Below are 22404 nucleotides of genomic sequence, written 5' to 3'. Positions count from 1 at the left end.
TCAACACCATCAGGGACACAGTGGCACACAAACGAGCCCCTGACACTAGCCTGGACGATGAACAGCCCTCAACCTCCGCCGGCACTAGTTGACAGGAGGCACCGCCACAGGAACAACAGGCCACCAGCACCCCACCCCCTGCAGAAGGAGAACCAGCCCGCAAACGGTCCCTGAGATCCAGGAACACGACAGAGAACATTGCCAAGACCCCCACCAGGAAATAAGACACTCCTGAATGTCACCCTTCTGTCCCACTTTGTCACCCTGCCCACCTTAAACTTCCATTGCTCCCCTTCCTATGCCCCATTGGACAATGCACCTGTGAGACCAAGAGACTGGACTCTACCATGGACATTCCTCCACCATCACCCCAGCCCATTTCACATACCCCTCCCTTATTAGCACAGAAATAAACACCCTTGAATCACAAAACTCTGGAGTCAGTCTGTGCTTTCACAAATGTGTAATTGCAACCTCTCTGATATATAGCAATGGCAATGTACTTGTTCACATACCAATGTTACACAGTTGTTGGCCAGCAGTAAACATAGCAGAGGGCACAAAGTGGGACCCAGATCTGTGAAATGGAAAGCCAAAGTTACAAGTCAGGGTCCATACACAGAGTGAACACTTAGCGTAGTCAAGTCAGTCAGTCGCCTCAGCTTTATTTGATTTTCCATTACAGTCATGAAAGCAAAAGCATTAACAAAATACAAAGTACATAGTTAATACTGAAGTGCAGGCAATTTTCTAAACATCAACCAGTGCTGTTAAGGTGCTTCCATATTCGGAACAGGACCGTAAAAAGCAAGACATTTTGCAACAAATTGCCAAAGAATTCAATTGTTTAAAAAACAGCGGGTTGACACTGCTTAAAATTGTACTCATGAAGGTTAGATAGTATATATTGATTATGAGGTACAACATAATGGGGCAGAGGAATATAAAGTGCAAGGTGCATTGAATTGAGAGACCATTACAAAGACAATTAATCAGGGCTGGAAATGTAATTAACCAATGAAATATATCCAGCCTGAAAAGTGACAAGAGGTATCGGCCGTTGATTATGAATAGCTGTAATATAAGGCTGGATCGTATAAGTAACTAATATCAGTTGGTTCCTGATAACAATAGGTTTGGCCATTTCCCTACAGAATTGCTGATCTGAAAAAAGTGACAAACAGACACTTTTTAGATCTCTTCTACTCACTTTGAATTAAACAGTTGTGGTATCAACATATTCTGGGTGGGCCAAGTTCGTGAAAAGCTGCTTAATAAACTTGAACTAAGGGAAAGAACCAGCATAAATTAGATTTAAACAGTCATTTAAAATTGCACAATTTAAGATGGTGAAATCGGTAGTCCAGACTTTGTGCCATAGAAGAAGGGGCTGTGAAGTTAAAGTTAAAAAAGGAGCTCCTAACTTTGCACGGCAAACAAAGGTGGGGCAGCTGCTGGGGACAGATAAACGATTCTTAAAAAATGTGTTCTCGAGTTTCTTAAGCAAACTAACACTTTTGAAGCCCCAAATGTCAGCACTGTAAAGGGCTACAGAAAAACATTTAGATTTATAAATGGTTAACGTGCCCTTGACTGGTTTGTCCCCCAACTTGGTTGCACATTTAAGTAGTGCATAGATGACTTTGTTAAAATACTGCGATCTGTTGTTGGCTGCCGGGGACCATATGCTACGGTCATCAAATGATATTCTCAGATAACAAAAAAACAGTACCTAGCTTGGCACAGTTTATCATAAAATCACAACATTTTTAGGGATAGCCCCCACACTTCATTACAAAGGTCTTCCCAATATTAACGGACAGAACAAGGTTAGACATAAAACCTGAAAAAACATTAGGTAGCCACTCCAAGCCCCTTGAGGAACGTGACATCAGGACTGCGTCATCAGCATAGAGTAAGCAGGGTCTCTGTGTATGATCAATCTGGGGGGAAGAGGGAGGTCACAGCGGATGCTGCACAGAATGGACTCTAGGTTATTAATATGTAAGGTAATCATCAGGGGCGCTAGGACACAACCCTGCCTAACCCCTCTACCAAGATCTAAAGTACTGATACATTTGCCTTTAGGACCAAAATGCACTCAATCTTTCCCTACAAAGTATAAATCTATAAGGAAAGAAATAATAATCGGATCCACTCCTAAATTGGAAAGAACTGCCCACAAGCTACCATGCTGGATGCTATTGAATGCACTTAATAGGCCCACAAAGTCTAAAAACAGACAACCCTTCTTCATAAAAGTTTACTTAGCAATGAGTAGATTGAGATTAAGGCACTGCTCTACTGTTCGCAAGACCCCTTTCAGAACCCATATCCAAGCGATTCCTCAGGTTTCTCCCTGCCAGTTAATTGATAGAATCAAGGAGTAATATTGGGCTGTAGCATACAGGATCGGAGTGATAGCCTTTTTTAAAAATTGGTACAATTACAGACTCTGGCCAAGTACTAAGAATGCCAGAGTGACAAGAAGCATTTATGACCCTTGTAACGATGAGGCCCCATTTAAGTATATGTGCCTTGATTGACTCAATGGGGATACCATTTGGACCAGGGGTTTTACTGCCCCTCTTACCTGCCAAGACCTCGTTGACTTCAACTAAAGAAAAATTCAAACTAGAGATATCAAGGGACAGCATATCTATCACAACACTAACGGGGCCCTAGAATTGTTGGCAGGGATTAGAGTACAACTTGGAAAATAGACAACCCACTCAGACTCCAGGCTAGAAGCTGAATCATCCTTAAGAAGTGGACCGTTAATTACTTGCCAAAAGGCGCAGGTATCTTTAGAGACACTGGCTTCAATCAATGAGACTTAGTCTAAGATTTTCCGTTCCGTTTTCTGGGATTCTAATGCCAAGTTGTAAGCCGATCTACAACGTCTCTCTTCCTGGGGACAACAGGGTAACTTGTAGAAAGCTGACAGAAGATGTTTATGAGCCCTAGAGCAATTGCTATCAAACCAATAGGGCCCCAGAGGCTTGTGCTGATTGGTGGGTCCAGTTTTAACAGCTCTCGCAATAGACCTAAAAATGTTAGTATATGTAACATCCAGACATATACTTAAAGTATCCCACTGAGAGGAAACCTGATTTCCGAGGAAAGCCCAGGATCCACCTTACACCAGCGCAGAGAGATTCCATTACATACTGTCAGCCTTTACATTCGGTAAAAGAACAGTCATCTTTATGAGATTACAAGCAAGAAAAGGGTCATCTTGATGTGATTAAAAACACCTGAGAGTAATGAAAGAAGTCACAGTCAGCAGCATAAAATCCAAAATAATCCGTTTTGAAAGATTCTTTTATTTGAACCGCTGGTCCTTGAATCAGAGTCTGAAAGGAAGAATTATTCTGCTCTCCACTAGAAGCTTTCTACTCCTGATCTGCATCTCATCCCACCCAACAAACAATAGAAGGTCAGTTAGAAGATTCCAAAAAATGGTAGAAGCCTCCTTTTTGGGAAGAATTATTTCCATAATGTGTTTATCCATTTCAGTGAGAGTGAATGTTAAAGCCCTCCACCAATTCTGAATTCCCTACATCCAGTATGACCACAAATTGTAGAGCATTTGAAAAGGCCTTATAAAAGTGCTCAAGGGTAAACCAGTTAGACACTATATTGAGCCAACTTCAATGTTACAAATTCTAGGGAGCTTCCCAAGATACCGCTACCTATTTTGTGTATTTATTTGTCCAAGGATCCTGACTAGGAGGGACAGTTGACATTGATTGGTACTCAACACTTATAGTGTACTGAAAAAGAAAACTGCATAAGCTTTGTTTATGAGTCATCTCTGAATATCCCTTTACGGTTGCAAGGTTCCGCTGCTCCAGACTCCAGGTCCTGGGCTGGTGGAAGAAATTATTTGGTGTCAGTGTCTTATGGCAATCAATGCACACAAAAGCAACTAAACCAGTTAATGAGGTCATTTACACCACATCACAGGGTCCTCACTCCCGCCTGCATAGCTGTAGGTAGCACACCATATTTACATCAGCTAATTTGAAGCAAGTGTTCCTATTGGCCAGAAAGAGGACTCTCATTAAAATTGTAATACCAACAGAGCAGGAGGGCATTGTAACCAATCCACTTTGGTTATGTCTACAAAACTAAATAGCATTGGTCCTGCTCCTTGCATTAATGATTCTTTTTCCTGTCTGGAACTAAAGATCAGGCATGCCTTCCATTGAGGCCCTGGGCAACTAAATACATATCAGGGGGCCTGCTGTAAAAAGAGTGGGCCTTCAAATACAGCAACCTGGATAAAAAAAGGTTTCCAATGGCAGAGCCAGCTAACGATCCACCACTGGAAAGCTACTGGTTCCTCTGCGCTCTGTTCCCAATCCCTGTATGCCTGTCATGGTGCATGGAATGCTAAGAGTGAATAATGTAATAGAATATTAATGTGTAGTCCGCAGTGGAAATTGGGAGATAAGGAGATTTGTAAGGAAAATGGAGCCCTGGTAGGACCTACTTGGCATTTCAGGAATCTAAGGGCCTAAGATGAAATAAAGATCTTGCCTCCTACCTGAATGGCTCTTGAACCTTGCCTGAAGATTTTCTAACTTTAACACGCCCTCTGTAAAGGAGGTGAGAAAACTATGGGTTTGGGGGACTTCTGCACTATCATCCACTAAACCCCTAATTAACCCCATTGAATGTGTGGACTGCTCAGTACAACTTTGCCACTATTAGAAAATTTCTGGATAGAATATTCAACACAATATGCAAGAAGATTTTTAATCTCAAAATTGGGGCTTTGACTTTATGATAACAAGAATTACTACAATTTTTTCTGGTTGCTAAGTACTGCATTCTTCAGCTTCAGATTCTCTTGATGAGTCTCAGTACACTAGCTCTAGAGTGAGAGCATGCAGAATTCAGTTGCCCACACTCTGCTGGTGTTAGGATACTCTAATCATATCTTTGGTGTCATATGCAGCTTTCCTAACGGCATACATTGAGTAGAGCATTTAATTAAAAATGCTCTGCATGGCTCAGGACATACTCTGTAGCAGATGCTCATCTTTCCTGCAAAAGAAATTGAAACACAGCATACTTATTATTTAATTAGGATAAGTGGAGGTCTTTCTAGTCACTGTCCGTTTGATTAAACACTAAATTATAACAGATCCTTCTCCTACATGGGATCATAGATGGAAATTGTGATCTCATGAGATCTCCATTCTGTTACGGATTCCAGAAAGTTCAGGTCACACTAAAAACTAATTTGTTTGCTTTAGAAATTCAAATACCAAAATACCAAACATGAGTGGAGAAGTGGAGGGGCAAACACCAGGAAACACATGAAGGGAAGTGTCTATTCGATCAGATTACTCCTTTTCTCAAGAAAGGACACCAGTTGCTCGGATAGCCAAAGGCTGTCATCATATTAAACTAGAGCAAAAAATAGAATCCAAAGTACAGAGGAATAAATAGGAGAAAGTGTTCAAATAGATGAAGGGTCTGATTTAGATCTCGGGGAGGGGTTACTCCGTATACATTCCTGTTTTAAGCCCCAAAACACAATGTTTCCCATATCACGATTTGCAGTCTGGTTGCTCCTCTAATCGTCAAACAAATAAACAATATTTTACTTTTTTGCCCTTTTCAAATCATTAATTAATACTAATCATTTACCATTTATTTCGAACGCGACTCCAGTTAGTTCGACGGCATTTTTTTTCAACATTTGCTTTACGCCAGAGTATGATCCATTCGGTCCACATGGCAAAGGCAATATGTAACAGAGGGTTGCAATCAAGCTATATATCAAGTCACTTCTAAGGCCGCCGTTAGTCATGCTGATTTGTGTTTCAAACAGAACAAAAATGATGATTCGCGGCTTTTTCAAGTCCTGCTTTCCTGCCTCTAAAAGCTAACGGCGTTAGCGTCAAGTTAAACATCTGCTTTTCAAATACACCCTTGAAGGTGACAGCTGCTCTGGAATAGCAGATGTTTTACAGCTGTGTAAATCTTAAAGAAACACTGTTTTTAACTCCATAAATGTACAACGTGGCTCGACGTTCTTTCTTATTCTTTTACTGCTGTTTCCAGGCTCTTGACCCTAAGTTAGAGACTCTAAATATCATGTCGATTCAGCGTGACATGTACGGCTCGAATTTCGCACTTGTCTTCTAAAGGGTGACCTGCCCTAAGAGCATTAACAATTCACCACAAGTGTTTTCTGAGAGTCTAGTGTACATCTTAATAGTCCAAGCATGTATTCATTTGCCGAAACAAAATGCATCTGATGATAAGAATTCGCTGAAAAAAAGCTACACGTTAAGATAAGTTGTGTCAGTGCTGGAAACTTTCACTAGCAGTGCTACATTCATTGAGATCCTTAAGTCTTAGTGGAGAGTGAAGCTGAGGGACTCTGCTCCTACACACTTCGCAAATGTACAGGGGAATACTTTGTGCAGTTCATGACATTTGAAAGATTCTCTTTAAAAGAATATGTGCAATTATTTGCAAGAAAATGTTTGCTGGAAAACGTTGTCTAAGGCATAATTGGTCAACAATGAATTATCCTGCAACTTCACATAGACCAAGGGAACCATGATTTTGGCAGAGTGAGAGCACTTCTGATTTAAGAGAGTTCTCCCACTCCAAACCCTTAAACATTTTTATCGCAGGTTGCACTTCATGTGCGGAGGGGAGGTTGACCATGGGTGTATCGGATCGGAAAGCATTAGGTTCAACAGGAGGAGCAGTGGCATAACGCAAAACGATGGCGCCCCCCTGCAGAATGTGACGAAGGGCCTCGAGTCTCCCATTACAGAAATTCATTAGAGTTGGGCTGAATCGGGCCCCCTGAAAGATTGGGGGCGCCTCTGCTCTGCAGGGACTGTGGGGGCCTATGTTACGCCCTGAGGAGGAGGTGATTACTTTAGATCCAAGACATGGTGAAGCACAGAAACCTTATGCATTGTTTGACCCCATGTAGCATCATACTTTATTCAACAGCATCAAACCGTAACAAATCTGATTCTGAAGGTCCTAAAGAAGACAGCTGTACTGGCCTCGACTGAAACACAGGAACCTTTCCTATAGATGTCCTAGGGCCCCAGTACTGCACACCATTAAGCTGGAAACCAAGTTTCCCTTTTAAGACTTGACTCTCAAGGAAGCAAGGCAGAGCAGTCAAAGGCTTAATCATGGGCGGTCCTGTGTTATCTTTAGACTCAGAAATTCAGCAAAGCAATAAACAACACCTAATAAATCACTGTCCATTTACTGTTCTTTAGTATAAAATAGGAGAATCACTGTTGGCAATTACCACTGTTTACATTTTTGCCTTGACAATTGTTTTCTGGCTGCAGAACTCTGTTCAGTTTACCCCTGATAACCAGTGGTAACATACATGTGCTCCCCCTTTTAACGTAAGTAATTTGGCATACCCCTACTAGGTATCTTTAACTTACTATAATTCCCTAGTATATGGTATACAAAGTGGACCAAGAACCTGTAAGTTAAATGTCACCAGTGGAAAGCAGAACCCACTGTGCCACCCACTGTAGTGACAGTACAAACCTGACTGCAGGCCTGTCATCTACCTGCCAAAATAATCCATCTTGACAGCCTAAAACCCTTCTTTTAAATATTTATATAAGCCCCCCCGCCTACGTAGGAAATCCTACCCAGAAGACAAGGTACATGGTATTTAAAAGCAGAATGCATAAACGTTTAATGATAAATATGTGCTTATACACTGAAAATGTCCTAAAAGCTATTTTCACTGTAACAGAGTTAGATTCTCCACAGGAAAGCACTGGGATGCAACATGACATTTAATTTTACTGTCTCCAAGTAGGCAACAGCTCTTAAATTAAGTCTTGGACTTCTAACAATATTTATCACAATCTCAATTCATTAGTAAAAACAGATTCATAATAACATTTTTAGAATAGGCACTATTAGAAAAGTTAACTATTACCTCCTTAAAGCATCTAGAGACCCAGTTGCACTAGTTTCCAACTGCCACCCAGGAGCTGAATACCTCCCTTCATGAGATGTGAACTTCCTATCACAGCTGAGACAAATGGCTTGGGTGTGAGGAGGTGTTCTTTGTTCTGGTAGGCTGACCTTCTGGGCTGTGCCCAGGAACGTAATTAGCTTCAAAGGGCCCTACTGTGTCACAGGTAGCTGTAGGTAATACCTGGCCTGGTTCCTTTTCTTGTGCCCTAGCCAGTCAGGCACCTGGCCTGGAGAAGGGCTGTCCCTAGAACTGGTTTACTGAACACAGGGGGTGGGTGCTCATTTCCCTGACCACACATTTGGTGTGGACACAGGAGCTCTGCACTGGGGAAGTAAGGTTCTGCCACCTTGGTTTGGGCAGAGAAGGTCATTGTGGGATTGTCTGCAGTAAACCTACAAGAAGTGCTGCAAAGGTGGGTAAGGTCACCCCTGGGACTTTTTAAACCTTGGGTTAAGGAGTGGCCAGGAGATTCCCCCACCTGCATACTGGTATTAGGCATAAATGTGGCATCCCCAGTACCCTCCTGAGAACACTGCTGGACCTGTCGAAGATTCCCTCCTGTCAGACGACACCAGAATTTGCTTCAAAGGTCAGTAAGCTGACCTCCTATTTAAGCTACATTGACACAACAAGCTTCCAGAGGCTTTTTTCCTGCATTCCCAGCTGACCATTTCCAACTGAACCTTTCCTGGACCCTTGCTGCTTGGCTATGCTGGAGTGCTGTCTTCAAGGTCCTGGAACCTTGGTGGTATCAAAGTGTATTCCTGAAAATTGTGACTTAGAAGCTTTTTGTCAATATTTTGCTCTGAGAACCAGTGGGGGACCAGGACCAACCTGCCAAGCTAGTCCAACGATGGTGCATTTCCGCTGGGCCAAACATTCCGGTTCCTACCACTATGTTATTTTCTGCAGGAGCAAATCTGATTCACCGTGACATCGCTGGGAAGGAACCTGACCTAGTGGAGCCCTCTTCAGCTCCAGCTAGTAGTAGCCTTGCCCCATTGAAAGAATCTCTGTTCCAAAAGAGTGACCAAGTCAGAAGGTACAACTCTGTGAAGGAATGAAAAGGCTGGTGATAAACCTTCTCTGTGGGTGAAATTCAAATTTACTCCGGCTTTACTGCCAAAAGTAAGAGGCTTTACCAAGAACTCAAACAGCGGCTATCCAATAACATAGTGCCATCTATGGTCACAGCTTGCTGCCTTGCCCCACTGAGGATTTTTGGCTGCCATTCCAGAGCCAAAGGGCCTGATTTTGAGTTTGGCAGAGGGGGTTACTCCTTCACAAACATGACAGATATCCCGCCGCCATATTATGATCCATTATATGATCCATTATAGTCTATGGAAATCATAATATGGTGGATGGGACAATCATCACACATCTGCCAAACTCTAAATCAGGCCCTATGGCTGAAGATAAAACCTCTGACATGTCTGAAACTGGGACCCAATTAGCAGAAAGTCTCCACAGCCATGGCGGAGGCGCCACAATTGTGGCAGAGTCTCCGCACCGCACACTGCATAGAGTGTGCCATGCAGAGATTCTGCCACAAGTGTGGGTACTCCACCATGAGTATGGAACCTCAGCCGCAGCTATAGAAACTCTTTGTGAATCAGGCACCTGGTTTCTACAAGCAACGCATGCTCCATTATGGTCAACTTTAACTTAGGCCTAGGTACCAGTCAAGCACAATCAGATGACCACAGTTGGCACTTAATATATCTTTGTTCTATTTTTAAATTCAAACTTTAAATATTTATAACACCTATTCTTCTTATCTCACTTATGATGTTTTAGTGTCATTTTATTTATTAACATTTACTCTGTTTCCACATTTGTTTAGAATGTTTAGAATGTTCATGGTATTGTGTTTCTTCTTTATTCCAGTTTGAGTATTGCATAACTACTTTAAACGCTGCCTCTAAGTTGCCCTTGTCTTCTATGTGCCCAGGGTGTTGAGCCCAGGTTTATTTAGTGACTTCAGTGGTTCACCCTGGCAAGAATTGTGGCTGTTATTTGAGGAGGCCTTTTACCCCCTCAACTAATACCTCAGCTTCTTACAAGTACATTATCAAACTCACCACTAAATACTATGCAAAAATTAACGAATATATACTGAATGGCAGGTGGAAATGCCTATGGTGACAATCATACAGAGGGCACTTCCTGGATGTCAGGTAATACCCTAAATGACACTTGGACACCCTGGGTTGGAGGCATCATCACCAGCCTGCACACCAGCAAGCCCTAACCCACAAAACCTAACTCCTCCCCAAATGTCTAACACAACAGAAGGGGTGCATTTATTAAATGTACGGTTTTGTCAGAGTGTCATCACAATATGAGAATCACCTAATAATAGCATCAACTTTCAATGACGTACTAAAATAAATGCTGGCACTGTCAGCAATGTACATGATAATTCAGTTTTCAATGTTCAATAGGATACAGTGCAAGGATCTTTCTTCTACATTTAACCCAGCTGCAAAACATCTCAGGATCTAATATTGAACATCCCTATACTAAATAACCTTCAGATCCAAGTGTGTTTGTAAACTGGATAAAACACTTCTCCTGCCATAGATTTATCACCCAGGGTGTAGGGATGTAGAGCTTCTGTGGGGACTAGTATTGCTCCTGGCAGCTCCACTAGCAACCATGTCAATCTGAGTGTAATACCAGGTCCTCCTGGGCCTTATAAGAGACAATTTGCACATTTCAACGTGTATCCCAGATGCATCTGGGCTGCTTCTTTACCCTCCGGTGATTTTCTGAAGTGGCTCTGGGCACTACAATATTTCCTTTTTTGTTCTCTGTATGTTTTAACATCAGCATTTTTGTGAGTATTCCCAGTGTCTTTCTCAGGTGTGCTTGCCCTCTTCAGTGGGTTACTTTCGGATGTTGTTGAGGATGCACTGGAGTCCAGTCCCACTAAGCCACACAGATTCTCAGCTCAGTACACTTTTGATTGACAGCATGGGAGCCAGCTCTTCTAATTTTGTTTTATCCACCGGCTGCAGTGTGAGTGGAAGGTACTCAGCGGTCTCACTTCCCTGCTTCCTCCTGGATAGCGGCAGGGACTGCAGGCACTGGAAGCAAATGACAGGTGTGGTAAATCAGTTCTTGGTTCTCACCAGGGTGCAGGACCTTTCATGGGAGATGGAGCACAATGTGTCCCAAAAGGAAATACCCTCAGAGCACTGGCACTGGTACTGGTACTGCTCAGAGGCAAAATAAAATAAAATGAGGGACATATTGTGCACCCCACTAGCCAGATTGTCTACAAGGGTACTGGCCCACCCTGGGTATAATTTCAGGTACTGCATGGGACCAATGACACACAGTGGGGCCCTAATGCCATGGCGCAGAGAGAATAACATGCTGCAGAAGATCAAACGCTTTAAATGCAGGCTTATCTGGCCAATCCAAATACATTTGTAGCAGGTTTGTTTTGTTTTGATCCTGGTAGAACTCCGCAACCACCATGAGTGTTAGTTTTAGGTATCCTTGTGTGAGAAAGTAGCCTCTTTCTAGCATGGTTACCACCACTTTTGGCCTGTTTGTGAGTGTGTGTCAGTGTGTTTTTACTGTGTAACTGGGATCCTGCTAGCCAGGACCACAGTGCTCATTTATAAAAACCTATATGTCAGTATTTTTTGCCTGTCTCACTGGAATCCTTCTAGCCAGGACCCCAGTGCTCATAGTTTGTGGCCTAATGTGTATGCCTGTGTAGTGCCTAACTGTGTCACTGAGGCTCTGCTAACCAGAACATCAGTGCTTATGCTCTCTCTGCTTTTAAATTTGTCACTGTAGGCCAGTGACTTCATTTACCAACTTCAATTAGCATACTGCCCCCCTTATAATTCCCTACTATATGGTACCTAGGTACCCAGGGCATTGGGGTTCCAGGAGATCCATATGGGCTGCAGCAATTCTTTTGCCACCGATAGGGAGCTCAGACAAACCCTTACACAGGACTGTCATTGCAGCCTGCGTGAAATAGTGCTCACACTATTTCACAGCCATTTTCACTGCACTTAAGTAACTTATAAGTCACCTATATGTCTAACCTTCACTTACTGAAGGTTATGTGCAAAGTTACTGTGAGGACACACTTGCACTAGCAAAGGTGCCTCCACATAGTTCAGGGCCAATTCCCTGGAATTTGAGAGTGCAAGGACACCATTACACATGTGCTCTACAGATAGGTCAATACTGTTAGACTTTTCATCATTGGCGTGGTCTCCCTTAACTTTTTGCCTCTGTTCCCCAGGTTGTTGATGTGTGCTGGACTCAGATTTTACTGGTTTTGTTACTCTGGGCACTTTACCACTGCTAACCAGTGCTAAAGTGCAAGTGCTCCTTTACAAAACGTGTATGTGATTGGTTTATCCATGATTGGCATTTTTGATTTATTAGTAAGTCCCAAGTACAGTGCACTAAAGGTGCCCAGGGCCTGTAAATCAAGTGCTACTAGTGGGCCTGCAGCACTGGTTATGCCACCCACATAAGTAGCTCTGTAATCATGTCTCAGACCTGCCACTGCAGTGTCTGTGTGTGCAGTTTTAACTGTAAATTCGATTTGGTAAGTGTACCAACTTGCCAGGCCTAAACCTTCCCTTTTCTTACATGTAAGACACCCCTAAGGTAGGCCCTAGGTAGCCCCAAAGGCAGGGTGCAGTGTGTGGTTAAGGTAGGACATATAATAATGTGTTTTATATGTCCTGACAGTGAAATATTGCTAAATTCGTTTTTCACTGTTGCAAGGCCTGTCCCTCTCATTGGTTAACATGGGGGCTACCTTTAAATCTGATTAAAGTGTAGATTCCCTTTGGGAGCGGATGGACATGTGGAGTTTCGGGTCTCTGAGCTCACAATTTAAAAATACATCTTTTAGTAAAGTTGATTTTAAGATTGTGTGTTTGAAAATGCCACTTTTAGAAAGTGATCATTTTCATGCTTATACCATTTCTGTGACTCTGCCTGTTTGTGGATTCCCTGTCTGGGTCAGTTTGACAGTTGGGCTGGTTGCACCTCACACTAGACAGTGACACAAAGGGAGCTGGGGTGTAGCCTGCATATCCTGATGAGCCATCTGTGCTAGGAGGGAGGGGAGGAGTGGTCACTCGCACCTGAAAGGGCTGTGCCTGCCCTCATACAATGCAGTCTCCAACCCCCTGGTTAGTGTCTGGGGCCTGGCCTGGGCAAGGCAGGATTTCATATTCCAAAGAGACTTTACTTTGAAGTAGGCCTACTTCAAAGGAGAAACTGGGTATAAGAAGGGCACCCAAAACCACAGACTTTAGAAACACTTCTGGAACTAAGAGGAACCTCTGCCTGGAGAAGAGCTGAATAGCTGAGGAAGAAGAGCTGCCCTGCCTGTGACTGTGCTTTGTGGAGCTATCCTGCAGTTGCTGCTTCTGCCAGAGTAAGAGGGCAAAGACTGGACTATGTGTGCCTTCCATCTTGAGAAGAAATCTCCAAGGGCTTGATCTAGAGCTTGCCTCCTGTTGTTTGAAGTCTCAGGGACAGCAAAGACTTCTCTCTGCCAGCACCTGGAGTCTCTGGAGAGACTCCTACTCTGCCCTGTGGTGCCCATCCAGTTTCCAGTTCCTGGGATCCTGAAAGGAGAAGCTGGCAGCCTAAAGACAAGAAAATCCACGAACAGAGCGCCGTGCGGGGAACAGATTGACGCAAATCTGATCGGCGGCTGAGAAAAACGACGCGCCGCCGGCTCCGCAGCTGAGAAACGACGCTCGCAGGAAACGTGACCGAAGAATCGATGCACAGAGCAGGAGAAACGATGCGCAGCATCGCTGACGGAGGCTGGGAGATCACAACCTGCACTGCGGGATTTTCGGATCATCGTGCGGCTGGATTTTCGACTCGCGTACCGCCGCGCAGAGTTATTTTCGACGCACACCCGCCCGTGCGGGGTTATTTTTGACGCGCACCAGGTACATTTTCACTCTAGCAGCGCTAGTGTATATTTAAAACTACTTAAAGACTCTTTTTGATTTTTAATTGATAACTTGACTTGTGTATGGTGGATTTTTGGCGTTTTGGTCTTGTTTTGTTTAGATAAATATTTCCTATTTTTCTAAACCTGTGTTGTGTCATTTTGTAGTGTTTTCATTAAGTTACTGTGTGCGTTGGTACAAATACTTTACACCTAGCACTCTGAAGTTAAGCCTACTGCTCTGCCAAGCTACCAGGGATGTAAGCAGGGGTTAGCTGAGGGTGATTATCTTTTACCCTGACTAGAGTGAGGGTCCTTGCTTGAACAGGGGGTAACCTGACTGTCAACCAAAGACCCCATTTCTAACAAATACCTATATGTAGCTTCACAATGGTAAATCCGAATATGGCCATGTAACATGTCTAAGATCATGGAATTGCCCCCTCATTCCAAATATGGTATTGGTGAGCCAATTCCATGCATTGTGGGGGCTCCAACATGGACCCCCAGTACTGCCAAAGCAGCTCTCTGAGGGTTGCACTGCAGCTACAGCTGCTGCCACCTCACATACAAGGTTCTGCCCTCCTGGGGTCTGGGCAGCCCAGTCCCAGGAAGGCAGAACAAAGCATTTCCCCTGAGAGCAGGGTGTTACACCCTCTCCCTTTGGAAATAGGTGTTACAGGCTGGGAAGGGGTAGCCTCCCCCAGCCTCTGGAAATGCTTTGAAGGGCACATACTATGCCCTCCTTGCATAAACCAGTCTACACCGGTTCAGGGACCTCTTCTCCCCTGCTCTGGAGGGAAACTGGACAAAGGAAAGGGGAGTGACCACCCCCCCGTCCATCACCACCCCAGGGGTGGTGCCCAGAGCTCCTCCAGTGTGTCCCAGACTTCAGCCATCTTGCTTTTGCAAGGTGTGGGGGCACTCTGGAGGCCTCTGAGTGGCCAGTGGCAGCGGATGACGTCAGAGACCCCTCCTGATAGGTCCATATCTGATAAGGTAGCCAATCCCCCTCTCAGGGCTATTTAGGGTCTCTCCCATGGGTTCTCTTCAGATTCTGCTTGCAAGTTTCCTTCAGGAATCCTCTGCAACAACTTCAGACTCTTCTGACCTCGGATCAACCGCAGCCTGCTCCAAGAAACCCTGTAGCTGCAACAAAGCGTCTACAAGAGACACTTTTCTTCTGCAACTTCAGCTCCAAGTCAGCAACTGCAACAGTTTCCATGGTGTGCATGCTCTGGGGACTCCCTGTCTTCATCCTGCACTAGAAGGACTGAAGAAATCTCCTGTGTAGTGACAGAGTCACTCCCCTGCTCCAAGCAGGCACATTCCAAGGAAATGACTGGTACCCTGGGACTCCTCTCATGGTGACGAGCATGCTCCTAACGACACAGAGGGTGGTTATCATCAACATAGACTGTCCTGAGGTCCTGCTGACACAATTTGGTGGAGGTAAGACCTTGCCTTCCCCAAGAACGACAGTACCCCTGCGTATTGTGTCTTCTTCCCCTCCTGAGGCCTCTGTGCACTCTTTGCAAAATTCCTTTGTGTACAGCCTGGTCCACGTCCCCAGCACTCCACCCTGTGATGCTGAACTCACTGAATTGTTCTCCGGTGGTGTGGAACCTTCTTTTGTTGTGCTGCATGAACTGGATTTTTCACTGTCCTTGAACCCAGATCCTGCAGATTCTGGGCATGCTGGCTGGCTCTCTAAAAGTGCTGAGAACCCCCTCTTCCTCCTCACACAGAGTTGAGGCCTCCAGGTCCCTCCTGGGTCCATCCAGCGCCATTTTTGCTGTAGCCAAGGTTTGTTGGTGCCTTCCAACACGAAATCTCGTCTGCAACGCCGTAGGACATGTTTTGCATCATGCAGAAACACGCTGGCTTCTTTCTAGGGTGCATTTCTGCAGTCTTCTACTAACCAGGGACTCTTCTTTTGCATCCTCTTCTGGGTTGGCAGGGGCTCCTGTCCTTCCTGGAACTTCTTTCGACTTCTGGACTTGGTCTCCTTCCTTTGCAGGTCTTCAGGTCCAATAATCCAGCAGTTGTTCTTTGCAGACTTGGTAGGCTGCTGCAAAATCCCCAAAACGAGGTGTAGTGTGTCCTAAGGAAACTCGCAGCACTTTACTCCTGCTTTTCCGGGTGGGGTTATTTATTTACATTTACTGTATTCTTACTCTCCCAGCGATTCTGCACACACTACACTTGTCTAGGGGGGAATTCATGTTTCACATTCCACTTTTTTAGTATATGGTTTGTGTTGCCCCTTGACCTATTTTCATTCTATAGGATTTCCTTCTGTTTCCATTGTTCTATGACTATTTACTTGTCTAATTTTGGTGTCTAGTATATATATTGTGTATAATATTTACCTCCAGAAGGAGTATTGTCTCTAAGATATTTTTGGTACTTTGTCACCCAAATAAATACCTTTATTTTTGTTAACACTGAGTATTGTCTTTACTTGTGCATAAGTACTGTGTAACTATAAGTGGTATTGCATGAGCTTTGCATGTCTCCTAGTTCAGCCTAAGCTGCTCTCCTACAGCTACCTCTATCAGCCTAAGCTGCTAGAACACTACTACATTCACTAACAAGGGATAACTGGACCTGGTGCAAGGTGTAAGTACCCAAGGTACCCACTACAAACCAGGCCAGCCTCCTACACCTTGCATCTACATTATTGTGTAATTTCTGATGTTTGTAATAGAAAGATCTTCCTCTGAAGGGAGAAAATTTAGAACCTGTCCTCCGACTGCTTTAGGTCCACAGCCTGATTTGAGGCCCTTGGCAGCCACAGTGTCCAGGACAGGATCAGGGCAGTAATATTCCAGGGGACCCTCTCCTCCAAGGCCCAAGCAAGTCTGCTCTCTACTGTCCCCAAAGATGCCACTGAGTCCTGAGTCAAGAATACAACAGTGTCCTCAGAAGTGCAAGAGTGGACTCCTCTTTAGGCAGGGGTTTACTAGCAACCTGCTCCGACCTCCTACATCTGCAATTCTCAGTGTTTCTCAGAGTTCTCCCTCGTGTGTAGATTGAAAAGTGGGGCCTGAAGCTCAATCAAAATACTCCAAATTATCCCTCCACCCCAAAGTTAGCTGGATCAATCTAGATGCCTATGTTGACCTAATACACAGCAAATTGGCCTATTATCTGAGGATGTCTTTGATCTACCTGCCAGCAATCAAAGCCCAAGCAGGGTAGTTTAATGCCTAAATTTCGTAAGAGGTCATGCAGGAAAATAATGAAATGCACAAAGTATACAAGGAAAACAAATATGGTCTAATGAATATGACATTGGCACTTTGGACCTTTCAAACTCTAGGTTCCAAGACTTTAATCTTTTCTCAAGGTTGAGTCAATGTGAAGGTAATATTTTTGTGACGTTTTCACTTACATTGTGCATACTGTAAAGCACTACAGACTTATCCTGACGTATTACAGACTAACAGTGAGGAACTACAGACTCACACTGCAGTGAAAAAATTGAGATTTTTGTTTTAGGATGTGCAATTAAATTACAAACCCTGCACAGATTACAACTAATTTATTGAAGGTCCCAAAGGCTACCTATGTGCATTTACCAGACTAGACTGTAGTCCTGATTCACATGCAGGCATGCCTGCATAACTTTGTGTACATGTGTTCATGTGTACCCAGTGCAGAGTCTCCTGCCACCACTGTACAGCAAAAGACCTTATTATAAATGGTTGACACTTGTGTTTATCACTCACATCTATTTTAAAGAAGCATACAGTAAATTTGGCTCAGTTAGTGAGGCTCACAGCAGAGGGAAAAACGGCGGTCCAAAAAAAATCTAGGGGAGGGAGGTATTAAGTATTCAGAACTCACTCTGTCACACAAATATGATATAGATTTCGCGGAGGAGAGAATTGGAGTTCTTAATGAGCTCTTAAAGGAATTGTTTTTCTTTTGTATCTTGAAGAGCTGATTTTATGCTGCTGAAATAGAAAGACTTTCCTCTACGTAGCCTCATTTTCTGTATCTGTTTAAATTTTGGGAAGCATGTGATGCTTTAAGATGGCATGATATAGAGATACTATGACACATCCTGTTTGAATATTTTATATAGTGGGATGACCCTAGACCAGTTTCAAGAAAGAAGGGATTATTCATTCATCTCTCTGTTATGATAATGGTATTCTGAAATCCTTGAGTGATCTTATCCTGGATTGATTTTGCTTTATGTTCCTGTTTATCACTACCAGTGCATGCATTATACTGCATCCATCTCTACAGGAAATGAATTACTAGTTGCCTCCCAAATCAATCTACAAAAAAACAAAAATAGACAGGTTGACCTAATTTCCCAGCATCCATCTTAACAGGAAGCAAGTTCATATGTTATTCATCTGCAACTTCTCTTCTCCCTTACTTTACTCAACTTTTTCGGGTGTCTCAGTATCTATATATTTCAGGTAGTGGAAAATACAGACAAAGATGTTTTGTTTTTGGGTGTGTTCTGGTCAGCACAAACCACTGCCTCCAGGTAATTCCCCACATCATTCACCTCACAAACCATACAGCACTAACCATTCTAACACTCAGAACCAGACCAAGCACATACTTACGTCACAATTGCATTACAAACATCAAGAACTTCATCAATGTACCATTCACCAGCATACTGGAACCATTAAGACAAGAACCCTAACTTATCAAGCTCATAAATGCACCACTCGCAAATCTCTAAGCCAACGCCATTGCATGCATCACTATTCAACACCAACTGATTACACCCTTCATCACAGAAACATGTCTGACCCCCACATATATCTCACACATGCCCATACCCTCAGGCCACAGAAACCAGAACACCAGCTGCACACAAAACACTAGGGGAGGACTCACATGCACCCACAAACCCTCCTGGTCCTGCCCCCTAGCAAAGCTGCAGTATTCAAATCATTTGCACTTTTTGTTTTTCACTGACTCCTGTCAACATCAAAGACAGATACCTTCAATCTAACTACACATCCTCTCAACCAATAAATGATTTGTCCAAAGAAATCACCAACTTCATTACATCTACTTTCATGCAGCACACTCGCCCCACATTTCTCATTTCCTGACTCCAACTTCTTTGGAAATTAAACCACCAAATTAATTAAAATATCACTTTACACTCCTCACAAATCTTTGGACATCACACAGTACGTCACCTAACCTACACACTCCGAAAGAAACAATCTTGACCTCATCATTCTTGTCTCACCCTCAATCCAATGTATTTACCCAAAACCTCAGGGCTTCATGTCACTTCTCCATCTACAATGCCACACCAATGCACCAAGGTTAACTGCAAAGAAAAAACAAACTTACTACTTTACTATGGACTCTCTTGAGGATCACCTCATCAGGTTCTCCCACTCCCTACAGTCTACATCAAATATCAACACATTCCTCTATGTACACAACAGTGTCACGAAAAACATTTGAGTCTTAATGCACAATGCAAACATCAACTCCAAATCCGAACTGTGAGCATTGTGATACTCATAGGAACTCCAAGACTACAAAGGCTCAATTCTAAGACTAGAACAATAAAGGCAAAGACCTTGAGATTTCACCCATTCAAAGACACTCTGATCTATAGGCAGATCCCTCATTCCAAAATTCAAAGCCCCCTTCTACAAGACCACCACTAGTAAGGTATGCAACAGGAGTGAAGTGTCCTCAGCAATTAAGCCACCTCCCATACGCGCCAATCCAAAATTAATCAACAAACACCATCAATTACTTTTTTATTGAGAAGATAAATACAATTGGAACCAGTCTTAACAACATCAAACTATCAACCATACTGCCTTCAACCTCCTGTCACAGGCTGAACTCACAGTCATTCCAAATTTTCTCAAGGTCACCACCTGTAAAGAAGAAATTCTACCCTTCATGAAATTACTCCTTTGAGATTCTCTCACATCCCTCAGCAAGATTGTCAACAACTCTTTCAGTCAATAAATGTTCCCAGACACTATAAAAACTGGCCACATTCTACCCCTGCTTTAAAAACCTATTCTGGACCCAGATTATCTAAATAACTACTGACCCATTGCACACCTACATTCCATCAGTAAAACTGTCAAGAATTGACTCTTCATTCAATTACAAGATCAGATCAGCATGGCTAACCTCATACAGGACTGCCAATATGGGTGTTGTCCTGTCTGCAGCGTAACAACTCACAATCTTAAAATAATCAGTGAAGTCCTCTAGATTGCTGGCAAGAGGTACACATGACTCTTGATCCTACTGAATCTCATTGCAGCTTTCAACACAGTTGACCTCCAAGCACTATCTATGCATTGCAAGCATGCATGGTTCCTCTGATATGGTCCTGCAATGGTTTATTTCCAGCCTCACTAACAACTACCAATTTATTTCATCCACCTGGGGAGCTCAACATCCCCAAAACTGATCCTCTTCTGTGAAGTGGTCCTGGTTTCCAACCCATCCTCCATCACCCTCAATCATGACATGGACTACTACTTGACATTGACATCAAAATCCATCAATATATCAGTGCCACACAACTGTACCTTAAAATTGCCACTGGGCAGAACATCAGTGATCTCAAAGCATGGGGAAGTCAGAGCCGAATCTCCTTAATGAGAATTCTCATTGCTGAGATTCTGTCCTGAGTGCAGAGACTCCCCCATGGCTGCATGGCCTCTGCCACAAGTGTGGAGGACCTTTGTGAATCAGGCTTCAAGGTAGCATTGTACTAACTCTCTCTTCTGAAGAAAGTGAAACATTGGCTCAGGGAACCTTACTTGAGAAAAACAGACTAGAAATGGTAACTATATTGAGGCAACACCTAGCACTGTGTTCTCCCTTATATCATAGCGGCTCCTCTGAAAGCTGTCATACAGAGAGCAGCACCTCTCATTGAAGGCCTAAAAAAGTTGGAGAGTATCATTGCAACCACAAGGGACTACACTGGTGCCCCCTCCAAGCCTGTAATGAGCAAATATGAACACAAGCACTTCTTCATAAATGCTATGTGGTCTGCACAATGTTCTCTATAAAATTAGTACTATCTCAACCCATCCTCAATTCAGAAAGGAGCTGAAGACCCAGTCCATCAGAGAACACTATGGGCCTGATTACGATCTTGACGGAGGGGGTTAGTCCATCCCAAATGTGGCGGATATCCCGTCTGCACTGTTACTAGTTAAATAGGATATAATGGAACTTGTAATACGGAGGGCAGGATATTCGTCACATTTGGGACGGAGTAATCCCCTCTGCCAGGGTTGTAATCAGGCCATATATCTAGGCCCAACGTGATTTACCAGCCATGAAAAAACTGCTTTATTATAATCAAACCAGAATCATAACTTATGGATTCTTGTCTGATTCAGCACCCCATAGCTCTCTAGTAAGTTCAAACTCTACAAATAAACATACATAAAAGACACATTCATCGATACTTTACACACTATTTTCTAGGATTAATAATGGTGCATCTTCTCATCATATGTCAAGGTATTTCTACTTCTAAATAGAAATCACTCAACCCCAAGCTGCACTACATTTTACATAGGTCTAGAGAGTAAATAATATTGCGCAATTCATCATCTATTAAATGCCATGCTAACAGCATCCTCTGAGGAGGATATTAAAAAGATGCACAGGTAACGATCCATGCTGGATATCGTGCCATTTGGAAAACAATCTGTTACCTATTTATTTCTTTATAGGGTAAAGCATATGACAAGATTTGGCCCTACGATTGCCCGCTATTTGAAGTACATTTTAGTATTAGAGGTCTGTTTCTAGGTTATTCTGAACAAGTGTATCGATCTTTGCTTTTAATCCTTTGTGCAAGTATCCCTTATCTAAAAGTACTTTTAAAAAAGCACTATGAATTAACTTTGTTTGGCAAACAAGAGATTTACTGCAATTCCAGCAACAAAAGCACGCAGGACTACCTGGATAAACTTATGTGCTTAATGTGATAACATATATGAAATGTACCATGTTGGTTCATTATGACAAAAAATATGTATTGTGTACTTGAAATTTGGTAGCCAAAAGTGTTTTAATTGAAGTACAAAATAGATTACGCTTTGAAAGAGGGTACAGTTTTATCTGAACTACTAAAGTCTTGGCATGATTACATGTTCGGCTCCGCTTGTGTATCTGGTGACTGGTGATTGGTGGTTGATTGTTACACCAGTGTAGAAAATACCAAGCAATCATCCACTAATGCGGTTTTCTAAAAACATAACTACAAATTGCAATACTGAATATTAAAATACCAAGTGTTTACTAAGTTTCCGATTTTCAATTGTACAAGATAGGTTGTTCCCTAGTTTTCAAATTTTTATGTATTTTACCTTGTCCATACAAAGCAGTCATGTATACACATGAAAACAAGCGGCTGATGTCTGAGAAGAGCCATTCCATTTTC

General features: G+C 43.1%; 1 protein-coding gene across 2 annotated transcripts in view; it reads right to left on the bottom strand.

Annotated features, from left to right (window-relative positions):
* SPON1 (spondin 1) overlaps nucleotides 1–22404 on the bottom strand; it is a 1167370-nt gene that overhangs the window by 853335 nt on the left and 291631 nt on the right. The gene's annotated exons all lie outside the window — the stretch shown is intronic.

The sequence above is a fragment of the Pleurodeles waltl genome, chromosome 3_1 (genome assembly GCF_031143425.1).
Source record: "Pleurodeles waltl isolate 20211129_DDA chromosome 3_1, aPleWal1.hap1.20221129, whole genome shotgun sequence".
Lineage (NCBI taxonomy): Eukaryota > Metazoa > Chordata > Amphibia > Caudata > Salamandridae > Pleurodeles > Pleurodeles waltl.
Note: the sequence above shows the minus strand (reverse complement) of the source record. Positions and strands in the feature narration are given on the sequence as shown.